This window comes from Thermobia domestica, chromosome 6, assembly GCF_964235325.1.
Source record: "Thermobia domestica chromosome 6, izTheDome1.hap1.1, whole genome shotgun sequence".
Lineage (NCBI taxonomy): Eukaryota > Metazoa > Arthropoda > Insecta > Zygentoma > Lepismatidae > Thermobia > Thermobia domestica.
The window spans coordinates 311,189,280-311,202,165 of NC_137459.1; positions in this window are offsets into that span (position 1 = coordinate 311,189,280).

Below are 12,886 nucleotides of genomic sequence, written 5' to 3' on the forward strand. Positions count from 1 at the left end.
CGGCAACTGTGAATCTTTTGACAGCAACCATGAACGTTTTAACTTACACTGTGAGTAGTAAGTTTGATATTATGAATGAAAAGTCGGCAACTATGAGCATCGTGGAAGCGAGTATGAGCATTTTGAAAGTACGTCTGAACATTCTGAAGGCAAGACTGAGTGTTTGAGGATGAGCACGAACCATTATGAAGGCAACCCTGTCCGGAATTAGGAAAGAAAAGTAGGAAAGTAGGAGTGTTTGGCAGCACCTGTGAGGCCCTGGTCGGCAATTGTGAATGAAAAGTCGTCAAGTATGAGCGTTTTGACGGCTACTGTGAGTCCTTGGTCGGCAATTATGAACGAATGGAAGGCAACTATGAGCACTTTTTCTTTTAATCTGAGCATTCTGACGGCTTGTGTGAGGAATCTGACGGCAACTGTGAGTCTTTTGACAGCAACCATGAACCATTTAACTTACACTATCAGCAGTATGTTAGATATTATGAATGAAAGTCGGCAACTATGAGCCCTTTGTAAGCAAATATGAACGAAGTTCCGGCAACTATGAGCGTTTTAACGGCACCTGTGAGGCCTTGGTTGGAAATTAGAAACGAATGGTCGGCAACTATGAGCATTTTTTCTTTAAATCTGAGCATTCTGACGGCTTGTGTGAGGAATCTGACGGCAACTGTGAGCCATTTGGCAGCAACCATGAACCATTTAACTTACACTATCAGCAGTATGTTAGATATTATGAATGAAAGTCGGCAACTATGAGCATCGTGGAAGCAAGAGTGAGCATTTTGAAAGTACGTGTGAACATTCTGAAGGCAACTGTGAGTATTTTGAAGATGAGAACGAACCATTATGTAGGCAACTATGAGCCCTTTGTTCGCAATTATGAACGAAAAGTCGGCTATTATGAGCGTTTTGACGGCACCCTTGAGGCCTCTGTGGGCAATTATGAACGAAAATCCGGCAACTATGAGCGTTTTAACGGCACCTGTGAGGCCTTGGTTGGCAATTATGAACGAATGATCGGCAACTATGAGGACTTTTTCTTTAAATCTGAGCATTCTGACGGCTTGTGTGAGGAATCTGACGGCAACAGCGAGCCTTTTGATAGCAACCATGAACCTTTTAACTTACACTGTGAGTAGTAAGATGGATATTATTAATGAAAGTCGGCAACTATGAGCACCGTGGAAGCAAGTGTGAGTATTTTGAAAGTATGTCTGATAATTCTGAAGGAAACTGTGAGTATTTTGAAGATGAGAACGAACCATTATGTAGGCAACTATGAGCCCTTTGTCCGCAATTATGAACGAAAAGTCGGCAAAAATGAGCGTTTTGACGGCACCTGTGAGGCCTTGGTCGGCAATTATGAACGAATGGTCGGCAACTATGAGTACTTTTCCTTTAAATCTGAGCATTCTGACGGCTTGTGTGAGGAATCTGACATCAACTGTGAGCCTTTTGACAGCAACCATGAACCATTTAACTTACACTATCAGCACTAAGTTAGATATTATGAATGAAAAGTCGGCAGCTATGAGCACCGTGGAATGGAGTGTGAGCATTTTGAAAGTACATCTGAACATTCTGAAGGCAACTGTGAGTATTTTGAAGATGAAAACGAACCATTATGTAGGCAACTATGAGCCCTTTGTCCGCAAATATGAACGAAAAATCGGCAGTTATGAGCGTTTTACGGCACCTGTGAGGCCTTGCTCGGCAATTATGAATGAAAAGTCCGCCAATATGGACGTTTTGACGGCTATTGAGGCCTTGGCCGGCAATTATGAACGAATGGTCGGCAACTATGAGCACTTTTTCTTTAACTCTAAGCATTGTGACTGCTTGTGTGAGGAATCTGCAACCAACTGTGAGCCTTTTGATAGCAACCATGAACCTTTTAACTTACACTGTGAGTAGTAAGATGGATATTATTAATGAAAGTCGGCAACTATGAGCACCGTGGAAGCAAGTGTGAGCATTTTTAAAGTACGTGTGAACATTCTGAAGGCAACTGTGAGTATTTTGAAGATGAGCACGAACCATTATGTAGGCAACTATGAGCCCTTTGTCCGGAATTAGGAAAGCGTTTTGACGGCACCTGTGAGGACTTGGTCGGCAATTATGAATGAAAGTCGGCAACTATGAACGTTTTGACGGGTACTGTGAAGCCTTGGTCAGCAATTATGTACAAATGGTCGGCAACTATGAGCACTTTTTCTTTAAATCTGAGCATTCTGACGGCTTGTGTGAGGAATCTGACGGCAACTGTGAGTCTTTTGACAGCAACCATGAACAATTTAACTTACACTTTCAGCAGTATGTTAGATATTATAAATGAAAAATCGGCAACTATGAGCATCGTGGAAGCAAATGTGAGCATTTTGAAAGTACGTGTGAACATTCTGAAGGCAACTGTGAGCATTTTCAAGATGAGCACGAACCATTATGTAGGCAACTATGAGCGTTTTGACGGCACCTGTGAGGCCTTGGTCGGCAATTATGAATGAAAAGTCGGCAAATATGAACGTTTTGACGGCTATTGTGGCCTTGACCGGCAATTATGAACGAAAAGTCGGCAACTATGAGCACTTTTTCTTTAAATCTGAGCATTCTGATGGCCTGTGTGAGGAATCTGACGGCAACTGTGAATCTTTTGACAGCAACCATGAACGTTTTAACTTACACTGTGAGTAGTAAGTTAGATATTATGAATGAAAAGTCGGCAATTATGAGCATCGTGGAAGCGAGTATGAGCATTTTGAAAGTACGTCTGAACATTCTGAAGGCAAGGCTGAGTGTTTGAGGATGAGCACGAACCATTATGAAGGCAACTATGAGCCCTTTGTCCGGAATTAGGAAAGAAAAGTCGGAAAGTAGGAGTGTTTGGCAGCACCTGTGAGGCCCTGGTCGGCAATTATGAATGAAAAGTCGTCAAGTATGAGCGTTTTGACGGCTACTGTGAGTCCTTGGTCGGCAATTATGAACGAATGGTAGGTAACTATGAGCACTTTTTCTTTTAATCTGAGCATTCTGACGGCTTGTGTGAGGAATCTGACGGCAACTGTGAGTCTTTTGACAGCAACCATGAACCATTTAACTTACACTATCAGCATTATGTTAGATATTATAAATGAAAGTCGGCAACTATGAGCATCGTGGAAGCAAGTGTGAGCATTTTGAAAGTACGTGTGAACATTCTGAACGCAACTGTGAGTATTTTGAAGGTGAGCACGAACCATTATGTAGGCAACTATGAGCCCTTTGTCCGCAAATATGAACGAAATTCCGGCAACTATGAGCGTTTTAACGGCACCTGTGAGGCCTTGGTTGGAAATTAGGAACGAATGGTCGGCAAATATGAGCGCTTTTTCTTTAAATCTGAGCATTCTGACGGCTTGTGTGAGGAATCTGACGGCAACTGTGAGCCATTTGACAGCAACCATGAACGATTTAACTTAAAATATCAGCAGTAAGTTAGATATTATGAATGAAAAGTCGGCAACTATGAGCACCGTCGAAGCGTGTGTGAGCGTTTTAAAAGTACGTGTGAACATTGTGAAGGCAACTGTGAGTATTTTGAAGATGAGATCGAACCATTATGTAGGCAACTATGAGCACTTTGTTCGCAATTATGAACGAAAAGTCCGCTATTATGAGCGTTTTGACGGCACCTGTTAGGTCTTGGTCGGCAATTATGAACGAAAAGTCAGCAACTATGAGCGTTTTGAGGGCAACTGTGAGGCCTTGGTCAGCAATTATGAACGAAAAGTCGGCAACTATGAGGGTATTGACGGCTACTGTGAGGAATTGGTCGGCAATTATGAACGAATGGTCGAAAACTATAAGCACATTTTCTTTAAATCTGAGCATTCCGACGCCTTGTGTGAGGAATCTGACGGCAACTGTGAGTCTTTTCACAGCAACCATGAACCGTTTAACTTACATTATCAGCAGTATGTTAGATATTACGAATTTAAAGTCGGCAACTATGAGCATTGTGGAAGCGAGTGTGAGCATTTTGAAAGTACGTGTGAACATTCTGAAGGCAACTGTGAGTATTTTTAAGATGAGGAAGAACCATTACGTAGGCAACTATGAGCCCTTTGTCCGCAATTATGAACGAAAAGTCGGCAACTCTGAGCATTTTGACGGCAACTGTGAACACTACGTCGGCAATTATGAACGAATAGTCGGCAACTATGAGCATCATGAAAGCGAGTGTGAGCACTTTGAAAGCACGCGTGAACATTGTGACGCCAACAGCGAGTATTTTAAAGATAAATATTAAAAATTATGTTTTTAACTGTGAGCCATATATTCGCAATTATGAACGAAAAGTCGGCAACTATGAGCGTTTTGACGGCAACTGTGAACACTACGTCGGCAATTATGAACGAATAGTCGGCAACTATGAGCATCATGAAAGCGAGTGTGAGCACTTTGAAAGCACGCGTGAACATTGTGACGCCAACAGCGAGTATTTTGAAGATAAACATTAAAAATTATGTTTTCTTTTGTGATCCTATTTTCGCAATTATGAACGAAAAGTCGGTAACTATGAGCGTTTTGACGGCAACTGTGAGCATTGGGTCGGCAATTATGAACAAAAAAGTCGGCATTTAACTTACACTATCAGCAGTATGTTAGAAATTATGAATGAAAAGTCGGCAACTATGAGCATCGTGGAATCGAGTGTTTGCATTTTGAAAGTACGTGTGAACATTCTGAAGGCAACTGTGTGTATTTTGAAGATTAGCACGAACTATTATGTAGGCAACTATGAGCTCTTTGTACGGATTTGTGAAGGAAAAGTCGGCAACTATGAGCATTTGACTTCACCTGTGAGGCCTTGGTCGGCAATTATGAACGAATGGTTGGCAATTATGAGCACTTTTTCTTTAAATCTGAGCATTCTGAAGGCTAGTGAGAGGAATCTGACGGCAACTGTGAGCCTTTTGATAGCAACCATGAACCATTTAACTTACACTTTCAGCAGTATGTTAGATATTATGAATGAAAAATCGGCAACTATGAGCACCGTAGAATCGAGTGTGAGCATTTTGAAAGTACGTGTGAACATTCTGAAGGAAACTGTGAGTTTTTTGAAGATGAGCACGAACCATTAGGTAGGCAACTATGAGCACTTTATTCGGAATTATGAAGGAAAAGTCGGCAACTATGAGCGTTTTGACGACACCTGTTAGGTCTTGGTCGGCAATTATGAACGAAATGTGAGCAACTATGAGCGTTTTGACGGCAACTGTGAGGCCTTGGTCTGCAATTATGAACGAATGGTCGGCAACTATGAGCACCGTGGAAGCGAGTGTAAGAATTTGAAAAGTACGTCTGAACCTTCTGAAGGCAATTGTGAGTATTTTGAAGATGAGCAAGAACCATTTTGTTGGCAACTATGAGCCCTTTTTCCGCAATTATGAACCAAAAGTCGGCAGCTATGAGCGTTTTGACGGAAACTGTGAGCCCTAAGTCGGCAATTATGAACGAATAGTCGGCAACTCTGAGCATCATGAAAGCGAGTGTGAGCACTTTGAAAGCTCGCATGAACATTGTGACGAAAAAAGCGAGTATTTTGAAGATAAACATTAAAAATTATGTTTTGAATTGTGAGCCCTATATTCGCAATTATGAACGAAAATTCGTCAACTATGAGCGTTTTAACGGCAACTGTGAGCCCGACGTCGGCAATTATGAAAGAATAGTCGGCAACTATGAGCATCATGAAAGCGAGTGTGAGCACTTTGAAAGCACGTGTGAACATTGTGACGCCAACAGCGAGTATTTTGAAGATAAACATTAAAAATTATGTTTTCAATTGTGAGCCCTATATTCGCAATTATGAACGAATAGTCGTGAACTATGAGCGTTTTGACGGCAACTGTAAGCCCTACGTCGGCAATTAAGAACGAAAAGTCGGCAACTATGAGCGTTTTGACGGAAACTGTGATCATTGGGTCGGCAATTATGAACAAAAAAGTCGGCATTTACCTTACACTATCAGCAGTATGTTAGATATTATGAATGAAAAGTCAGCAACTATGAGCATCGTGGAAGCGAGTTTGAGCATTTTGAAAGAACGTGTGAACATTCTGAAGGCAACTGTGAGTATTTTGAAGATGAGCACGAACCATTATGTAGGCAACTATGAGCCCTTTGTCCGCAATTATGAACGAAAAGTCGGCAACTATGACCGTTTTGACGGCACCTGTGAGACCTGGGTTGGCAATTATGAACCAAAAGTCGGCAAATATGAGCGTTGTGACGCCTACTGTGAGCCCTTTGTCGGCAATTATGAACGAATGGTCGAAAACTATGAGCACTTTTTCTTTAAATCTGAGCATTCTGACGGCTTTTGTGAGGAATCTGACGGTAACTGTGAGTCTTTTCACAGCAACCATGAACCGTTGAACTTACATTATACGCAGTATGTTAGATATTATGAATGAAAAGTTGGCAACTATGAGCATTGTGGAAGCGAGTGTGAGCATTTTGAAAGTACGTCTGAACATTCTGAAGGCAACTGTGATTATTTTGAAGATGAGAAAGAACCATTATGTAGGCAACTATGAGCCCTTTGTCCGCAAATATGAACGAAAAGTCGGCAGTTATGAGCGTTTTACGGCACGTGTGAGGCCTTGGTCTGCAATTATGAATGAAAAGTCGGCAAATATGAACGTTTTGACGGCTATTGTGCCCTTGACCGGGAATTATGAACGAAAAGTCGGCAACTATGAGCACTTTTTCTTTAAATCTGAGCATTCAGACGGCTTGTGTGAGGAATCTGACGGCAACTGTGAGTCTTTTGACAGCAACCATGAACTATTTAACTTACACTATCAGCATTATGTTAGATATTATGAATGAAAGTCGGCAACTATGAGCATCGTGGAAGCGAGTGTGAGCATTTTGAAAGTATGTGTGAACATTCTGAACGCAAATGTGGGTATTTTGAAGATGAGCACGAACCATTATGTAGGCAACTATGAGCCCTTTGTCAGCAAATATGAACGAAAATCCGGCAACTATGAGCGTTTTTACGGCACCTGTGGGGCCTTGGTCGGCAATTATAAATAAAAAGTCGGCCACTATGAGCGTTTTGAGGGCTACTGTGAGGCCTTGGTAGGCAATTATGAACGAATCATCGGCCACTATGAGCACATTTTCTTTAAATCTGAGCATTCTGACGGCTTGTGTGAGGAATCTGACGGCAACTGTGAGTCTTTTGACAGCAACCATGAACCATTTAACTTACAATATCAGCAGTATGTTAGATATTATGAATGAAAGTCGGCAACTATGAGCATCGTGGAAGCAAGAGTGAGCATTTTGAAAGTACGTGTGAACATTCTGAAGGCAACTGTGAGTATTTTGAAGATGAGAACGAACCATTATGTATTCAACTATGAGCCCTTTGTTCGCAATTATGAACGAAAAGTCGGCTATTATGAGCGTTTTGACGGCACCCTTGAGGCCTCTGTGGGCAATTATGAACGAAAATCCGGCAACTATGAGCGTTTTAACGGCACCTGTGAGGCCTTGGTTGGCAATTATGAACGAATGGTCGGCAACTATGAGCACTTTTTCTTTAAATCTGAGCATTCTGACGGCTTGTGTGAGGAATCTGTAACCAACTGTGAGCCATTTGACAGCAACCATGAACGATTTAACTTAAAATATCAGCAGTAAGTTAGATATTATGAATGAAAAGTCGGCAACTATGAGCACCGTCGAAGCGTGTGTGAGCGTTTTAAAAGTACGTGTGAACATTCTGAAGGCAACTGTGAGTATTTTGAAGATGAGAACGAACCATTATGTAGGCAACTATGAGCCCTTTGTTCGCAATTATGAACGAAAAGTCGGCTATTATGAGCGTTTTGACGGCACCCTTGAGGCCTCTGTGGGCAATTATGAACGAAAAGTCGGACATTATGAGCGTTTTCACGGCTACTGTGAGGTCTTGGTCGGCAATTATGAACGAATGATCGGCAACTATGAGGACTTTTTCTTTAAATCTGAGCATTCTGACGGCTTGTGTGAGGAATCTGACGGCAACAGCGAGCCTTTTGATAGCAACCATGAACCTTTTAACTTACACTGTGAGTAGTAAGATGGATATTATTAATGAAAGTCGGCAACTATGAGCACCGTGGAAGCAAGTGTGAGCATTTTGAAAGTATGTCTGATAATTCTGAAGGAAACTGTGAGTATTTTGAAGATGAGAACGAACCACTATGTAGGCAACTATGAGCCCTTTGTCCGCAATTATGAACGAAAAGTCGGCAAAAATGAGCGTTTTGACGGCACCTGTGAGGCCTTGGTCGGCAATTATGAACGAATGGTCGGCAACTATGAGTACTTTTTCTTTAAATCTGAGCATTCTGACGGCTTGTGTGAGGAATCTGACATCAACTGTGAGCCTTTTGACAGCAACCATGAACCATTTAACTTACACTATCAGCACTAAGTTAGATATTATGAATGAAAAGTCGGCAGCTATGAGCACCGTGGAATGGAGAGTGAGCATTTTGAAAGTACGTCTGAACATTCTGAAGGCAACTGTGAGTATTTTGAAGATGAAAACGAACCATTATGTAGGCAACTATGAGCCCTTTGTCCGCAAATATGAACGAAAAATCGGCAGTTATGAGCGTTTTACGGCACCTGTGAGGCCTTGCTCGGCAATTATGAATGAAAAGTCCGCCAATATGGACGTTTTGACGGCTATTGAGGCCTTGGCCGGCAATTATGAACGAATGGTCGGCAACTATGAGCACTTTTTCTTTAACTCTAAGCATTGTGACTGCTTGTGTGAGGAATCTGCAACCAACTGTGAGCCTTTTGACAGCAACCATGAACGATTTAACTTACAATATCAGCAGTAAGTTAGATATTATGAATGAAAAGTCGGAAAATATGAGCATCGTGGAAGCGAGTGTGAGCATTTTTAAAGTACGTGTGAACATTCTGAAGGCAACTGTGAGTATTTTGAAGATGAGCACCAACCATTATGTAGGCAACTATGAGCCCTTTGTCCGGAATTAGGAAAGCGTTTTGACGGCACCTGTGAGGACTTGGTCGGCAATTATGAATGAAAGTCGGCAACTATGAACGTTTTGACGGGTACTGTGAAGCCTTGGTCAGCAATTATGTACAAATGGTCGGCAACTATGAGCACTTTTTCTTTAAATCTGAGCATTCTGACGGCTTGTGTGAGGAATCTGACGGCAACTGTGAGTCTTTTGACAGCAACCATGAACAATTTAACTTACACTTTCAGCAGTATGTTAGATATTATAAATGAAAAATCGGCAACTATGAGCATCGTGGAAGCAAATGTGAGCATTTTGAAAGTACGTGTGAACATTCTGAAGGCAACTGTGAGCATTTTCAAGATGAGCACGAACCATTATGTAGGCAACTATGAGCGTTTTGACGGCACCTGTGAGGCCTTGGTCGGCAATTATGAATGAAAAGTCGGCAAATATGAACGTTTTGACGGCTATTGTGGCCTTGACCGGCAATTATGAACGAAAAGTCGGCAACTATGAGCACTTTTTCTTTAAATCTGAGCATTCTGATGGCCTGTGTGAGGAATCTGACGGCAACTGTGAATCTTTTGACAGCAACCATGAACGTTTTAACTTACACTGTGAGTAGTAAGTTAGATATTATGAATGAAAAGTCGGCAATTATGAGCATCGTGGAAGCGAGTATGAGCATTTTGAAAGTACGTCTGAACATTCTGAAGGCAAGGCTGAGTGTTTGAGGATGAGCACGAACCATTATGAAGGCAACTATGAGCCCTTTGTCCGGAATTAGGAAAGAAAAGTCGGAAAGTAGGAGTGTTTGGCAGCACCTGTGAGGCTTTGGTCGGCAATTATGAATGAAAAGTCGTCAAGTATGAGCGTTTTGACGGCTACTGTGAGTCCTTGGTCGGCAATTATGAACGAATGGTAGGCAACTATGAGCACTTTTTCTTTTAACCTGAGCATTCTGACGGCTTGTGTGAGGAATCTGACGGCAACTGTGAGTCTTTTGACAGCAACCATGAACCATTTAACTAACATTATAGCAGTATGTAAGATATTATGAATGAAAAGTCGGCAACTATGAGCATCGTGGAAGCGAGTGTGAGCATTTTTAAAGTACGTGTGAACATTGTGAAGGCAACTGTGAGTATTTTGAAGATGAGCACGAACCATTATGTAGGCAACTATGAGCCTTTGTCCGCAAATATGAACTAAAATCCGGCAACTATGAGCGTTTTTGCGGCACCTGTGAGGCCTTGTTCGGCAATTTCGAACGAATGGTCGGCAACTATGAGCACTTATTCTTTAAGTCTGAGCATTCTGACGGTTTGTGTGAGGAATCTGACGGCAACTGTGAGCCTTTTGAAAGCAACAATGAACCATTTAACTTACACTGTGCGTAGTAAGTTAGATATTATGAATGAAAATTCGGAAACTATGAGCACCGTGGAAGCGAGTGTGAGCATTTTGAAAGTACGTGTGAACATTCTGAAGGCAAATGTGAGTATCTTGAAGATGAGAACGAACCATTTATGTAGGCAACTATGAGCCCTTTTTCCGCAATTATGAACGAAAAGTAGGCAAATATGAGCGTTTTGACGGCAGCTGTGAGACCGTGGTCGGCAATTATGAACGAATGGTCGGCCACTATGAGCACTTTTTTTTAAATCTGAGCATTCTGACGGCTTGTGTGAGGAATCTGCAACCAACTGTGAGCCTTTTGACAGCAACCATGAACGATTTAACTTACAATATCAGCAGTAAGTTAGATGTTATGAATGAAAATTCGGCAACTATGAGCACCGCGGAAGCGTATGTGAGCATTTTAAAAGTACGTCTGAACTTTCTGAAGGCAACTGTGATTATTTTGAAGATGAGCAAGAACCATTATGTAGGCAACTATGAGCCCTTTGTCCGCAAATATGAACGAAAAGTCGGCAGTTATGAGCGTTTTACGGCACCTGTGAGGCCTTGGTCGGCAATTATGAATGAAAAATCGGCAAATATGAACGTTTTGACGGCTATTGTGGCCTTGACCGGGAATTATGAACGAAAAGTCGGCAGCTATGAGCACTTTTTCTTTAAATCTGAGCATTCTGACGGCTTGTGTGAGGAATCTGACGGCAAATGTGAGTCTTTTGACAGCAACCATGAACCATTTAACTTACATTATAGCAGTATGTAAGATATTATGAATGGAAAGTCGGCAACTATGAGCATCGTGGAAGCGAGTGTGAGCATTTTGAAAGTACGTTTGAACATTCTGAAGGCAACTGTGAGTATTTTGAATATGAGCACGAACCTATATGTAGGCAACTATGAGCCCTTTGTCCGCAATTAGAAACGAAAAGTCGGTAACTATGAGCGTTTCACGGCACTTGTGATGCCTTGGTCGGCAATTATGAATGAAAAGTCGCCAACTATGAACGTTTTGACGGCTACTGTGAGGTCTTGGTCGGCAATTATGAACGAATGTTCGGCAACTATGAGCACTTTTTCTGTAAATCTCAGCATTCTGACGGCATGTGTGAGGAATCTGACGGCAACTGTGAGTCTTTTGACAGCAACCATGAACCACTTAACTTACACTATCAGCAGTATGTTAGATATTATGAATGAAAAGTCGGCAATTAACAGCAACGTGGAAGCGAGTGTGAGCATTTTGAAAGTACGTTTTAACATTCTGAAATCAACTCTGAGTATTTTGAATATGAGCACGAACCAATATGTAGGCAACTATGAGCCCTTTGTCCGCAAATATGAACGAAAATCCGGCAACTATGAGCGTTTTGACGGCACTTGTGAGGCCTTGGTCGGCAATTATGAACGAATAGTCGGCAACTATGAGCACTTTTTCTTTAAATCTGAGCATTCTGACGGTTTGTGTGAGGATACTGACGGCAACTGTGAGCCTTTTGGCTGCAACCATGAACCATTTAACTTATACTATCAGCAGTAAGTTAGATATTATGAATGAAAAGTCGGCACCCATGAACACCGTGTGATCGAGTGTGAGGAATTTGAAAGTACGTCTGAACATTCGGAACGCAACTGTGAGTATTTTGAAGATGAGCACGAACCATTATGTAGGCAATTATGACCCCTTTGTCCGCAATTATGAACGAAAAGTCGGCATTTATGAGCATTTTGACAGCAACCATGAACCATTTAACTTAAACTATCAGCAGTATGTTAGATATTATGAATGAAAAGTCGGCAATTAACAGCAACGTGGAAGCGAGTGTGAGCATTTTGAAAGTACGTTTTAACATTCTGAAATCAACTCTGAGTATTTTGAATATGAGCACGAACCAATATGTAGGCAACTATGAGCCCTTTGTCCGCAAATATGAACGAAAATCCGGCAACTATGAGCGTTTTGACGGCACTTGTGAGGCCTTGGTCGGCAATTATGAATGAAAAGACGGCAACTATGAGCGTTTTGACTGCTACTGTGAGGCTTTGGTCGGCAATGATGAACGAATGGTCGGCCACTATGAGCACATTTTCTTTAAATCTGAGCATTCTGACGTCTTGTGTGAGGAATCTGACGGCAACTGTGAGTCTTTTGACAGCAACCATGAACCATTTAACTTACATTATAGCAATATGTAAGATATTATGAATGAAAAGTCGGCAACTATGAGCACCGTGGAATCGAGTGTGAGCATTTTGAAAGTACGTCTGAACATTCTGAAGGCAACTGTGATTATTTTGAACATGAGCAAGAACCATTATGTAGGCAACTATGAGCCCTTTGTCCGCAAATATGAACGAAAATTCGGCAGTTATGAGCGTTTTACGGCACCTGTGAGGCCTTGGTCGGATATTATGAATGAAAAGTC